Genomic DNA, 15,706 nt, shown 5'->3' with positions numbered 1-15,706 from the left:
CACCCAAGCTCCCAGTGGAGGCTGTCTGGAAGCAGGTATCTGGGATTTGTTTATCTTCTATAATTGAAACTTTGTTGCCATGAGTGGAGGCCTCAGATGGCTCAGGGCTGGTGGGAAGCTTGGCTTCCTCCATTGCCAGGGCAACCAAGCCTCCTGCTTGCTCCAGCTCTGTGGCTGCCAGCCGCCATCTTGGTTGGGTTAATTTGCACATAGTCACTCTGATTGGCTGGTAGGCGTGGCTTAGGGCATAGCAAAGGTATGGGCAATTAGCTTCTTTGTTTTTTATTAATGTAGATTATTATAGATAGTCACTGAGTATGGTTATTATACATATACTTATCTTTGTGCATGCACATTATATACAACTAGAGGCCCAATGCACAAAATTTGTGCACTGGCAGCCTGGCCTGCACCGTCTCGCAATCCTGGACTGCTGGCTCCTAACTGCTCTCCTGCCTGCCTGCCTCACTGCCCCTAGCCACTCACCTACCTGCCTCATCTCCCCTAACTGCCTCTGCCTTGGCTCCCGCTGCTGTGGCTTCACCTGGAAAAACATCCGGAACGACGTCCAGAAGGTCATTCAGCTGTCTTGTCTCATTATCATATTATGCTTTTATTATTATAGATAATACAATAATAGATTCCATACAATACTAATAATAGTACATTTTAAAAAAGTGCTTCCAAATACAGGATTTCATTTGCATGTCATAACAATCTATTTGGACTAATGATTCAGAGACCATTATCATTGTAGAATGAAGAAAAGTGAATGAGGTTTTGAAAATCAGCTCAATTAATTTCAACTAATATTTTTTAGTCACCTAATGTATCATAAGAAGAGAAGACACAGCATATAGTAAGGTATTAAAAGTTCTTACAGTTAAAAAAAAGAAATAATTTACTCTCAGAGCACATGGCTTACAAGGATCCTAGAATTTAGGAAATAGAAGGGACCCCAAGCACCATGGTCACTCTCCTTATTTAGATGAGGGTGAGGCCAAGAGTATGCACTTCATGGTGGCCCTGCTTTGGGTTGGATTTCTAGTTTCAACACTCAATCTCTTGGGGACTCTGGGAAAGTTACCTGGCCTTTCAATACCTCAGTTCCCTGATCTAAACTGCATGACTCTGAGAGTCAATTTTAAAAATCTGGAAGCACCCAGAAATTTGTAGTTACAAGATGAGTTATTACCCCTTTCATTCGGGTGATTTGAGGTGAATGGTTCAAAATCCAGCACCCTTCCTAGCAGGTTTTCTGCTTCTCTAAATATCTACAAGAAAAACATGAGGGTTAGGTACACTGAGGGTGTGAGGGACATGCCACACAGGCCCTGTCTGCTTTCCAGGGAATCTGCCTGTGGAGTTTCTGTGTTTCATAACCTGTGGGTCTGGAGATCCTGTGGTCCAGCAGTGTGGCAGATGCTTTCCCTGGTGTTGAGTGTACAGATGAGTCATCCTTTCTGGGAGGAAAGCAGATCCAGCAGCCTGGAAAGCACACGTTCGGGAAGGCTGAGAATGAGCTTAGATGAGTAAAGACCACCTTCCTGGGTGTGTGATGCAAAGACTGGGGAATGTATCCGAATCCAATACAGTGGCCTTTTCATCACGCTCTGTAGCCCTTTGAGCCCTGGCAGCTGTCACTGTGACTGGTGTGTGACACCCTGATCTTTGCTGACAATGTCCTTCCTTCTTGTCTTTCACCCACTGCTATCCCCATTCCACATACACACTGATGGCATATAGGTCAATGGAACTGCTTGAGGGAAAATCATTCTCTACGATCCTTGTCCTAGGACTGCAATGTCCCACCTGCTCAGTAAAATGCTGAATTCAGTAAAACACTGCTTGCCTCTCTGCAAGAGGCCCACCTATTCTAGCCATTCTCCTTGTGCCTTTAAAGGATGGTCAGTCTCTTCAGAGTATATTTCCCACCAATGAGGAAACTCCCTTATAAAGCACCTTCCTATCTAGAGCTTCATTGGCTCCTCATGGAAGCCTTCTGTGGGAGGCAGTCAAAGACATTATTTTATTTTCACTAATGAAGGAAATAAAGTTTAGAGCAGTCTCCTGAATTGCCCAAGATTACACAGCAAAATAAGTGTCTGTCAGAATTAGACTTTAAATCTACTGAAAACCAGCCCACTGCCTTTCACTATGCTATCTCTTGGACTCCACAGATAGATTTCTGCAGCTCCTACTGCTTAACATTCTGTTCGTTTCTAATTTGTTGTTGTGCCAGAGAGGCCATTAGCAAAAAGAATTCTCTCCTGTACTCACCACACTCCATGATATGAGGAAATGGAGTGAATGAATCAAATAATCAATCGGAGGTAGTTTTGAGAATCAGTTTGCATGTCATCTCTAGAAAGCTATACCTAACATCTTCGATCTGGGATTGCTCCCTCTTCCCCATATGTTCTCTGAACCCTTTGCTCACATTTACATTGTATTTAAATAATCTACTTATGCATCATTCAGGGACTATGTCTTACTCATTTTTATGGTTTCTGGTACCTGAACATGGTAAACAGAAATATTTGATTGGATGGTTGATTGATTGAATGTAAAATAATGTAGTTAGCGTTACTGAGAGTCAAAGCTATCTAAAGGTAATATACCTTGACCCTCATTTTACTGAGCAAGGCACTGAAGATTGAGTGTGAAGAGGACGTATTCAAGGTCAAAAAAAGTAAGATACAGGAACAGAACCAGTTCTCCAAAGACTGGTCTATGCTGCTCAATTCTGGAATTCTACTGTAATGCTCAAGTTCTCTATCTTTTAAAATCATCTGTTTGGTTATATCTAAAGGTAATAAAGGATGCCCTAATCATTATTTTGGGGGAAATATCCCCCTCCAGAAATACTTCTGAGCATTCTTTGGAAATATTTATATGTTGTAATTATTCAGATGGTGACTATAGCCCCTTTGGTGTATACTTGTCTCCCCTCCCCTTACCGATTCCCCTAATGATGGATGTGCCTCTTCTGGCAGTCCCCAAGCATTAAGCATGAGACTCAAAAATATATACCAAAGAGGTGAAGGCAGCAATAGGGAATTACAAAGCCAGGATGGAAAACTAAATATTGGATATTAGACAACAATGCTTTTTGGAGCCTACCTCCCAAATCACATCAAAGGTCTGTTATGGCTGCCTGTATCCCTCTTCAGCACCTGGCCTTCCATCACACTGTGAGAACCTACTCTTCAGAGCTTTGTTCTACCAGATTCTTTCCCTGAGTATCAGTCCCTTACCCTCAACTCTGGTCTTCAGTCCTTCAAGAAGAAATATAATAGGAATTGTTAATGTAAAGAAAAAAAAAATCTTTGGAAACATACACCACCCCCACCTTTCATGATTCATTAAGTTAAGTCTGTAAAGGCAGGTCTGAGAAATTTGCATTCAGATCCCTTTACCAGTATTGAAAACATGAAAGAATAGGTACTTAAGTGCATAAACAGAACACTTCACAGAGTGAACTCTCCCAGAAGAGAGAGTAGCTGCCTCAAAACAAAAACAAAAGAAGACAAACAAACAAAAAAAAACTCACATTATTTCTTTATTGAAGCACAAGGAGAAAATTCACAGCAAACTTACATCTGGTTTTCGTCAATCAAATATTTAGGTGTCCAGCCTCAGAGCAATTTTCACAAAACCAGGGGGATATCTGCTCAGGTGCAGATAGCCAGTGGCAAATATTTGGGACCCATACGTATTATTAACAATAATTAACATTTATTGAGTTGGTACTATATGCCAGGGACTGTGCTTAGCACTTTACATTCATTCTCTTATTTAATCCTTCCAGAATCCTATGAAATGGCACCATGATGCATTCTGGGTGTGGTTTAGGGTGCGGCTGGTGTAGTGCCCAAATCTTACCATTTATCCCCTCTCTTCTCCAGAGTTCCCAGCCAAAAAGCATATTCACCAAGGAATAAACAGCCAAATGGGAAGGAAAGTGCTGATTTTATTAATGTTTGGGAAGGCTCACAAAGGAAATCTCTTATGAAATAGAATAGAAGAACACAGCTATGCCTGAGGCTTAGGAGAAACACACCCAGTGTCGACTCACCTAGTCTTCAGCTTGAAGAGAAGCTAGAACAAAGCATAGAGTGTGATTATCTTCCTAAAGGGACTACAAGAGTGGAAAAAAGGGTCATGAAATCTGACTTTAGGATGTCCTTCTTCCCAGTGACCCTCTCAGGTTCTGACCAATTAGATGAACAATTCCTGCTCCCTAGGAAGGCTCCAGTGAGGTCAGACAAGGAAATGTGAAGCAAGGGTGGAAATGAAGCTGCCCACACTATGGGCCAGGCAAATTAGTGAACCCAGAGAACAGAGACATATACAGTGTATATGTCCCCTTTCCTTATTTCACAGAGGAGGAAACCACAACTTAATAAGGTGAAATATCTAGTCTATTACCACATGGCCAGGAAGCATTTTTCAAAGTCAGTCTCTTTGGCTCCAAATCATTAACTTTTAACAGATGCCTAATGATACCACCACTAATCATTGGCTCTTGCTATCTCCAGTATATATGTTCTTTCCAAAGTTCTCCCCCATTATTTCTGGGAACCTCCAAGGACTATTTCTTGTTTGTGTTCATGAACGTGGCTGGCCTTCATCACATCATACCTGTCACTGCTTTGATTTCTTGTTCTAGCACCATTGAAGTTATTACTACCTGTGAAGCTGCTAATATCGTCCTTTGCACAGTCTCTGGAGACCTTTCGGGTTTCCCTTGGATCCATCTTACCCTCTGCTATCACTTATCCATCACAGATCCCATGGAACTTAGGGGTCTGGAGTTCTCTTATACTAAATTCATGTTGGCTACTATGCAGAATTTCCCAGACTTTTAGAGAAATATGTTCCTTCAGTATCTGCAAACAGATACTGTGAGACAGGTCAGGATGACCAAGGCAGTATGCTACTTATTTTGATGTATGATATTTTTTGTGCTGACTCTTAAGATTTCAAAATTTTATAAGACATATTTGAATTCCAAGAATGGAACAGCTTTAATTCAATTGTGGAGTCTTATTGAAAACTGTCCCACGAATCTTTTAAAAAAAATTTTGACACTATTACAGATGTCCTCCATTTTCTCCCTTGTAACCCCCTGTACTCAGCTCCCCCCAGGACCTTCACCACATTATTGTCTGTGTTAAAAGGCCATGCATATCCTATCTAATAAAGAGGGAATATGTTAATTGACCCTCACACTGTCACAAAGATGGCAGCACCCACAGCCAATAAGGAGGGAATATGCTAATTGACTGTCTCTCCCTCAAAGATGGTGACGCTCACAGCCACAAGATGGCCAGCAGGGTAGGGCAGTTGGGGGCAACTGGGCCAGCAGGGAAGCAGTTAGGCATCAATCAGGCTGTCAGGGGAACGGTTAAGGGGCAATCAGGCTGGCAGGGTAGTGGTTAGGGGGTGATCAGGCTGGCAGACAGAAGAGGTTAGGGGCAATCAGGCAGGCAGGCAGGCAGGCAAGCAGTTGGGAGCCAGCAGTCCCAGATTGTGAGAGGGATGTCTGACTGCCGGTTTAGGCCTGATCCCTAAACCGGTAGTCGGACATCCCCCGAGGGGTCCCAGATTAGAGAGGGTGCAGCTGGGCTAAGGGACACCCCCTGTGCAAGAATTTTGTACACTGGGCCTCTAGTCTATAATAATAATAAAAGGGTAATATGCTAATTAGACCATACGTCTTCTGGATGTCATTCCAGACATCCTTCCTGACGAAGCCAGGGCTGGAGGGAAGCCAGCTGGGTCCTGGGTGCCTGAGGGCAGCCCGGGGGGAGTCAGTCTGGGTTCTGGGTGCCTGCCAGTGACCAGATGAGGGAAGCCCAGGTCCCAGGTGCTGGAGGGAAGCCAGGGGAAGGAAGGCCTACTCTTGCATGAATTTTCGTGTATCGGGCCTCTAGTATGCATACATGATCTTTGGTTAATCTTTTCCTGTGCTCCCACATCTCTCCCCTCAGTCTGTTCTACTAATGTTAAAAACTACATACCTCTTATTACTAATATGCAAAAAAAAAAAAAAAAGAGAAAAAATAAATGTGAAGTACCACATTGTCATTGGCCCTCTAAGTGTTATTAAGACTTCATCTCATGCCACAGGGACATGTAAAAAGCAGCCATGGGCAATAGCACTTCTCTTGGGTATTTGCTGAGGGTTAGACTTCAGACTTACCAGTCTCTTACTGACCATTTCTCTCTAGTCTCAACTACCATTTCTCTCTAGTCTCAACTACTAGGCTTTGTTCTCTGTCCTTATAGTGTCAATTTGCTCAGGATGCCTCACTAAATAGACATACCCTTCTCCCAAACATACACTCAACTCTCACCTCTGTGTTCACCCATACTTTTCTATCAGTTATGGACTCATTCCTCACAGATGTCAAATAAGGAAGAGTCTTATAAATTTCTGATGCTTATATGTTCAAAAAAATACAGAAAACAGAATTAACAACCTAGGTTTCTGGTATGTCAAATCATCATGGCTTAGAAAAGAACAGGGTTATTTAATAAATCTTTTCAATCCTCTCTTGCTAAGAATGTACCGTATGCAAGCTCTCACCAGGCAATGGTGACAGGGAGCAGAAAGAGCTGAATAAGACATAGGACTTTTGCCCAGCTGGCATGGCTCAGTAGTTGAGTGTCAAACTATGAACCAGGAGGTCATGGCACATGCCAGTGTTGTGGACTCGATCACCCAGTGTGGGGCATGCGGAAGGCAGTTCATTAATAATTCTCTCCCATCATTGATGTTTCTATCTCTCTCTCCCACTCCATTCCTCTCTGAAATCAATAAAAATATATACGGTATATTTTAAAAAGACATGGGACTTTGAAGATTACTTATAGGGACACATATATGTCCTGAATTCTGTTTTTACAGACACTCAGTATGTACCAATAACAAAAATGACTATAATTGAAGGCAGTTTATAGGTTAGGGGCCATGTAAAGTTAAAAGCAAGTTGCTTTTTCCAGCTGAGGTGATCAGGGAGGATCTGAGAAGTTTTGATTACATTTTGGTACATGACAAGTGGGGAATGATATTATACACAAAGCCATATCATTCTTGTAATGACTCAAGTTCTTTCAAGCAGGGAGTTAAATTTGTCATTCAGTTTTACCTGAATGTAGAATTTGTTTAGAGGAAAAAAAAAAAAAAAGCAGTATAAGCATAGACACACACTCAGGGAATAGGAAGTGGAGAGCTTGCTTGCTGATGTCAAAATTTCAAACTCCATCTCATAAATAGAAAGTGCTTCTTAGGGACCTGTCAGTATTGTGGAGAATAGGCTGGGAGGCACACAAGAAAAGTTTCCAGGAGAGCAGTTGGAATTCTCTTTGAACAGCCTAAAGGTTATGTGGGCTTAAAAAAACAAAAAAAACAAACAAACAAAACTATTGGGTTGGGCTTTATAATCAATGACATCTAGCTATCAATCTATTTTGTTTTCTTCTTATAAAGTCTATTTTATATGATTGCAGAAAGTTAGAAAAATAATAAACAAAATAAATTTATTCCACAACTGTCCAATTGAGAACAAAGTAGTTTATATTTTTGTCGATTTACTTCTATGTTTTTTTTTCTTGTGTAGTTAAATTTTCTAGGTTTATGATCATAACACATTTAATAGTGTTTTTAACTTAATATCATAGCACTAGAGGCCCAGTTCATGAATTCGTGCACGGGTGGGGTCCAGCTGGTCCTCCCTGATGGGGGCCCATCGGGCCGGGCCAGCAAGGGGGGCGAGGGTGGTTGGCTGGCCGGCCCCACCCCAGATCTGGGTGGGCCAGCCGGCGGGGGTTGCGATCAGGGCCCGGATCAGGCTGGTTGGTTGCTGCAGTGCATGTCATAGCCACCGGTCATTCTGGTTGTTCTGCTGTTCAGGTTGCTGGGCTTTCGTATACACAGATTTTCTGTGCATGTTAATGATTGTCTTAATTTTTAAAAATGGAAAAGTATAAAGACACAGGAAGAAACAAAATGCAGGTATAATACCATCATTTAGAGTTAAATATCAATGGGTCTCCTTGAACTATTTTAAACATAAAAACACATTAAACATTGAGATAATGCTGTATAAAATTGTTTATAATTTTTTCATGTAATAAGAAATATTTAGAAGCATTTTAAGAGTTGCATAATATTAAATCATAATATTAAATCGGTAGATATATCATCACTTATTTATATCTGACAATAATTATGTTAATTTATTCATGATTTCAAACCAAAATTACACTAAAAGGCAAATTATTTATACTGCTTGATTATAAATCAAGAAAGTAACCAAGCATAAAAGATAAGAAATTAAAAAGACGTCAATAAAGTGAACTTAAAAAGTAGTAGGAAGGATTAAACAAAGATAAAATCAAATACCAATGGATTGGGAAACAGAACAAAAAATAGAATTGGTAACATTGCTCTTTGAAACTAACAGCTTTTAGTCTTCAGTCTTAGATGGCATGGAGTCTTCTTCTAGCTCCACTGAAAACTCTCTTGGGGGAATATCTTCATCAGGACTAACTTGTGGCTTCCCTTACTTCACACCTTATCAGTGATTTTTTAATTTTTATTTTGCTCATCAGTTTATTTTGTTCATTAGATTCCACACATGAGTGATATGATACTTATCTTTCTCTGACTGGCTTATTTTGCTTAACATAATACTCTCTAGGTCTATCCATGCTGTTGCAAATTATATGAGTTCTTTGTATTTTTAAGAGCCATGTAGTATACCATTGTATAAATGTACCACAGCTTTGTTATTCACTCATCTGCTGATAGGCAATTGGGCTGTTTCCAAATCTTAGCTATTATAATTACACTGCTATGAACATAGGGGTGCATATATTCTTTCTGATTGGTGTTTCAGGTTTCTTAGGATGTATTCCTAAAAGTGGGATCATTGGGTCAAATGGAAGTGCCATTTTTAATTTTTTGAAGAAACTCCATACTGTTTTCTATAGTGGTTACACTAGTCTGCATTCCTACTAGCAGTGTATAGGGCTACCATTTCTTACATCCTTTTCAACACTTATTTTTTGATAATAGCCATTCTGACAAGCGTGAGGTGCTACCTCATTGTCGGTTTACATTGCAGCTCTCAGATGATTAGCGACTTTGAGTATTTTTTCATATGCCTCTTGGCCTATATATCCACTTTGGAGAAGTGTCTATTTAGGTCCTTTGCCCATTTTTTTAATTGGATTGTTTGTCTTCCTTTTGTTAAGTTGTATTAGTTCCTTATATATTTTGTAAGTTAGCTCTTACTGGAGGTATCATTGGCAAACATGTTTTCCCATGTAGTGGACTCCCTTTTCACTTGGTTAATGGTTTGTTTTGCTGTGCAGATGCTTTTTATTTTGATGAAGTCTCATTCGTTTATTTTTTCCTTTGTTTCCTTTGCCCTAGAAGATGTACCATTAAACATATTGCAATGAGAGACATCTGAGATTTCACTGCCTATGAGTTCTAACATTATTATGGTTTCACAACTTACAAGTAGGTCTTTTATCCATTTTGAGTTTATTCTTGTGTATTGAGTAAGTTGATGGTTAGTTTCATTATTTTTTTAATGTACCTGTCCAGTTTTTCCAGCACCATTTATTGAGGGGACTGTCTTAACTCCACTGTACGCTCTTGCCTCCTTTGTCAAATATTAATTGAACATGATGGCTTGGGTCAATTTCTGGGGTCTCTGTTCTGTTCCATTGACCTATATGCCTGTTCTTGTGCCAGTACCAGGGTGTTTTGAATGTAGTATAACTTGATGCCTGGTATTGTGATTCTTACAAATTTGTTCTTCTTTCTCAAGATTGTTGCAGATATTCAGAGTCTTTCTTGGTTCCACATAAATTTTTGGAGTGTTTGTTCTAGATCTGTGAAATATGCCACTGGTATTTTAATAGGGATTGCATTGCATCTACAGATTGCTTTGGGTAGTATAGACATTTTAATGATGTTGATTCTACCAATCCAAGAGCATAGTATTTTCTTCTACTTTTTATATCTTCCTCTACATTTTTTTTCCAATGTCCTACAGTTTTCCAAGTACAGGTTTTTTACCTCCTTGGTTGAGTTTATTCCTAAATATTTTAATTGTTTTTTGTTGCAATGGTAAATGGGATTTTTTTTTTAAGTTTCTCTCCATGAGAGCTAATTATTGGTGTATAAAAATGCCATTGGTTTTTGGGTGTTAATTTTGTATCCTGCTATGTCGCTGAATTCATTTATTAAATTTAGTAGTTTCTTTTGGTGGAGTCTTTAGTAGGGTTTTCTATGTACACTATTAAGTCATCTGTGAATAATGACAGTTTTACCTGCTCCTTTCCAATTTGGATGCCTTTTATTTTTTCTTCTTGTCTGATCACTGAGGTTATTAGTTCCAGTACTACATTGATAATAGTGACAGTTGCAGACATCCCTGTTATGTTCCTGTTCTTAGGGGAAATGATTTTAATTTTTCTCCACTGAGTATGTTTGTAGGTTTGTCATATATGGCCTTTAATATGTTGAGATATGATCCCTCTATTCCCACTTTGCTGAGAGTTTTTATCAAAAAATGGGGTTGGATTTTGTCAAATGCTTTTTCTGTGTCGGTTAAGATGATCATGTGATTTGTGTCTTCCAATTTGTTTATGTGATGTATCACATTTATTGATTTGCAAATATTATACCAGCCTTTCATCCCCTGAATAAATCCCACTTGATCATGGTGTATGATCTTTTTTTATTGCTGGATTTGATTTGCTAATATTTTGTTGAGAATTTTAGCATCTATGTTCATCAGGGATATTGGACTGAAATTCTCTTTCTTTGTAATGTCTTTATCTCATTTTAGAATTAGGCTAACCCTAGCCTCATAAAAAGAGCATGGAAGTATTCCTTCCTCTTAGATTTTTTGGAATAGTTTGAGAAAGATAGTTGTTAGTTCTTCATATCAGTGATTTTAAAAAATAACCTATAAATATGTAATTTCTTTGATGGAGAGTAAATAAATATAATGAGCAATTGCAAAATTAGGATGTTGTTATTTAAAAAAAAAACAAGCTCAAGTTAAAATACATCTTGAAGAAGGCAGATATGAAAGGTTATCCCCAAACCCAAGAATACATTCCAGAATTATAGGCTCTTGCACAGGCTGTATGTTTGGAAACTGGTCTTAAGCTTTCTTCTTAGATTACTTCTGTCAGGAGCAAAGGAAACAGATAAATAGTCTTGTTTCACAGAAGAGGCAGCTGGAAGAGTAGCAGTCAAGGCATCATAACACAAATCCAATGTCAAACTCCCATGCCAAACTCCTGCTTTCATATTGTTTCTCTACCACTTACTGCCCCATGGACTTGGGTGAGCAATTTCTCTGCACCTGTTTCTTCAACTGTAACATGAAACACTGGGGAAGCTATACTTCCAAAAGACTAAGAAATAGAAAGAGAAAGTACCATTCTGAAAAACATTTACTGGCAACCACTTTTTTTTTTTTTCAGGGAAAGGGAAAGGGAGAGGAGGGAAGGGTGTGCTCCCTGGAGAGAGAACACCTGGCAACCACTTTTAATGATATCACTACCCAAGTTCATCTTTTCTTCATATCCTGTTATTTTTTAATCTTTGTACAATTTGCCTGCTGAATTTCTAAAATTAGATTTGGACAAGACAGCAAGAACCAGCAGAGTACAAACTACATTTGGAACTATGAAGGTGGTCCATTGGCATGATATGATTTCTTTCTTCTTGATGTTTTGAGCTCCATGATATTTCTCCACCACCTACTAAAATCTTCTTTATTAAGACTATACTTTTGATCAGAAATTTTTCCATGAGAAAAGGCAGTTATGCTTAAGTCTTTCCTATGTTTTACTGCAAAAAAAGTATTTTTTTAGCCACTAATTCAGTAAATATAAAATTATATTTGATTTGCCACTTCATAATGCTTTACAAGATACAAAAATAAATAAGATAGAGTTTCTGCTCTTGTGGTATATGAGAGGGCATTCCAGCTTGAAGTGAGGTAAGTCTTGAATTCTTGTTGCACTATTCTAGATGGCAGAGGTGTTCTAGATTCATATGAAAACTTGTAGCATGACACAAATTGTGTTTTAGGAATGTTATTTTGCCCCTGAAGTGATAAAGAAGAGGTTGAACTATTATGGTGAGAGCAGTTCCCTCTCTATTAGAGAGGAGTGACATTGTAGAGGGGAACTGAGACCTGTGGGTCTCTGTATTTAACACATGCTCCAAGAGAAAGCCTTCTCTTTCTCTAATTTCATCTCAAAGACGTAAAACACAGCTTGCTAGCATTGATTCCCTGGTATTTACCTTCTTTAAAATAATTTGTAGGTTCTGTGCAAATGATATCTTCTTGGCATGTTACATTGCTGAGGCATTTTCTTTCCTCAATGGATAAGTAGGCACGTCTGACTAAATATGGAAAGTCTTGTTGCGTGACTGCAGTAATGCTTTCCACAAAAGCCTTAGACGGGCCATGTGCTTGTATCTTGCTAATTGTCATCCTTGTTGTAATAAACTAAAAATGTGGGACTCACTCTGGAGCATACCCAACCCTCTTCCTAGTTGTGAGTTTATGTGAGAAATCATCACCACCTATCCTCACAGAAAGACTGGAAGTTTCATTTTGCTCCAAGATTGGAAGCCGACTCATGTTTGAGCAATTTAGACAAAATGGCTATTTTTAACCACAATATCAGTAGAAATTGGATTTTTTTTTTAGAAATTTACAAGGAAATGGTTGCATTTTATTTTAGGAGTAATCAGTTTTGTTATGAGTAGTATAACATTTCTGAATACAAATTAGTTATTTTAAAAATTTGAGCTATGCTCTTTTGTAAGTTTTCTTTCTGTGCCAACCCCTAGTACCATGGAGTGTTTAGTCATTGATTTTGCTATACATCTATCAGATCTAAATATATCAATGAGCATAATACAGATAAAAGAATTTTTATTTGCTTATTTATGTATTCATTCATTCCAAAAGACATTTAATGAATACCTACCGAATTTCAGGCATTGTACTAAATGCCAGGTATGGGGTTAATGTGGCCCTTGACCTTCAGGAACTTACATTTTCTAGGAGTTTAAGACATGAACACAAATATCTCTACTATTATCCATAATGTAATATGTGTCTATATAAGCAAAATTATGGAGCACTGAGAAGAGAATATTCCATTAGCAGAATATAAAAAATATTCACAGGTGATCCAACATTTTAGATGGGTCTCAGGAGTGAGTGGGTTTCAAACAGGTAGAAATGGAAAGAACATTTCAGAATGGAAAGAGAGTATGTGTGAAGAAGAGAAAGTACAAGCTGTCTTGGGGAAAGCAGTACAGGCAAGTGGAAAGAACATAGAGATGCAGACACCTGTGTTTGAGCCCTGCTCACCCTCTGATAGCCGAGAAACCTTGCACAAGTTATTCAACCTCTCTTGAAAACTAAGATAATACCTATCTTGCAGTGTAATATTTGATTAAATAAAATAATTTATGTAAAAGCACCTGGCACTTTGAGAATGCTCAGTAAATATTGTCTGATGTTTTTCTAGACTAGAGAAACACATGTTTCCTTGGGATAGAGTAGGGTGTGTGGATGAGAGTGGAGAGGGAGCCGAGGTTGGAAAGATAGGTTGGAACCAAATAATGTGAACATAAAGCTAATTGGCTTAGACTTTTATTCTGGAGGTAATCAGGAGCCATCAAGTTTTTAAGAAGGTCTTGGCTGTGTTCTGCTTTTTTTTTTAAGTCTTTATTGTTTAAAGTATTACATATGTCTCCTTTCCCCAACATTGACCTCTCCCAGCTGTTCCCATCCCCCAGCATATGCCTTTACCCACTCATCCCCTACTATCTGTGACCATGGGTTATGCTTATATGCATGCAAACAAGTCCTTTGGCTGATCTGTTATCCCCTCTCTGTCCTCTGCCTTCCCTCTGAAGTTTGCAGGTCTGATCGATGCTTCTCTGTCTCTGGCTCTATTTTTGTTCATCAGTTTATGTTGTTCATTATATTCCACAAATGAGTCAGATCATGTGACATTTATTTTTCTCTGGCTGGCTTATTTCACTTAGCAAAATGCTCTCCAGGTCCATCCATGCTGTTGCAAATGGTAAGAGTTACTTCTTTTTTATAGCAGCATAGTATTCCATTGTGTAGATGTACCAATGTTTTTTAATCCACTCATCTGCTGATGGGCACCTAGGCTGTTTCCAAATCTTATCTATTGTAAATTTTGCTTCTATGAACATAGGGGTGAATATATCCTTTCTGATTAGTGTTTCTGATTTCTTGGGATATACTCCTAGAAATGGGATTACTGGGTCAAATGGGAGTTCTGTTTTTAATTTTTTGAGGAAATTCCATACTAGACCACCAACTTATACCATACACAAAAATAAACTCAAAATGGACTTAAACATAAGACAGGGAATCATAAAAATCTTAGAAGAATCCATAGGCAGCAAAATATCAGACATATGTCATAGCAATATCCTTACTGATACAGCTCCTAGGACAATTGAAACAAAGGAGAAAATAAACGAATGGGACTACATCAAAATAAAAAGCTTCTGCACAGCAAAAGAAACCATCAACCAAACAACAAGAAAGCCCACTGCATAGGAGAACATATTTGCCAATGTTGTGTCTGGTAAGGTTTTAAGCTCCAAAATTTATAGGGATCTCATACAACTTAACAAAAGGAAGATAAACAATCTAATTTAAAAAATGGGCAAAGGACCTAAATAGACACTTTTCAAAAGTGGACATACAGAAGGCCAAGAGACATATGAGAACATGCTCAAAGTTTTCATCTGAGATATGCAAATCAAAACGACAATGAGGTACCATCTCACACCTATCAGAATGGCTATCATCAAAAAATCAACAAATGGCAAGTGCTGGCGAGGATGTGGAGAAAAAGGAATGCTTGTGCACTGTTGGTAGGAATACAGGCTGGTGCAGACACTGTGGAAAACGGTATAGAGTTTCCTCAAAAAAAAAAAAATTAAAAGTGTGGTCTGATTTTGTTCTAGGTAGATTAACTTAGGACAGGGAGTAGCTAGAAGGAGAGGAAAACTAATCATGGATCAGAAGGCTATTGTAGTGATTCAGGTCAGAGAGACTGAGGATTTGAATTCTGCTGAGTGCTAGAAGGAGGAAGCAGACCCCCACAAGAATGTAATGCACATGCAAATCGGCTGGGTTTAGGGAATACTTGAATATGGAAGTGAAACATTTTAAGTTATCTCTCTGTGAAACATGGAGAAATACAGAAAATTTGTTATTTTCTTTTGTAGTAGCACAAATACATCTGCTTGCTTGCCCAGCTGCTTGGAGCTGGAAGAAGCTAAATCCACATGGAGAGGAACGTGGCTATTTTCTGCTACTAAGTCATTCACAGGTGTGTGGGAGTGTTGAAGGAATTTAATTGTGCCATCTCCTAAACCTTTTGGTGTTTATTGAAAGATCCGCGACTTATCAGGAGAGTTGAATAATTTAGTAGATTCCACCTCATTTCACAGATTAAGAAACTGAACTCAGAAACTGGTTGTGATCTAAGAATCAGAGAGTATGCAAAGTGTTAGAGCGGACTCAAACCCAGTTTCTTCATTCTTAGACCATTACACTCTTTTTGCTTCTTTAATATAAGTTTCAGA

Source organism: Myotis myotis, unplaced genomic scaffold (genome assembly GCF_014108235.1).
Source record: "Myotis myotis isolate mMyoMyo1 unplaced genomic scaffold, mMyoMyo1.p scaffold_m19_p_2, whole genome shotgun sequence".
Lineage (NCBI taxonomy): Eukaryota > Metazoa > Chordata > Mammalia > Chiroptera > Vespertilionidae > Myotis > Myotis myotis.
This window is presented reverse-complemented; position numbering follows the sequence as displayed.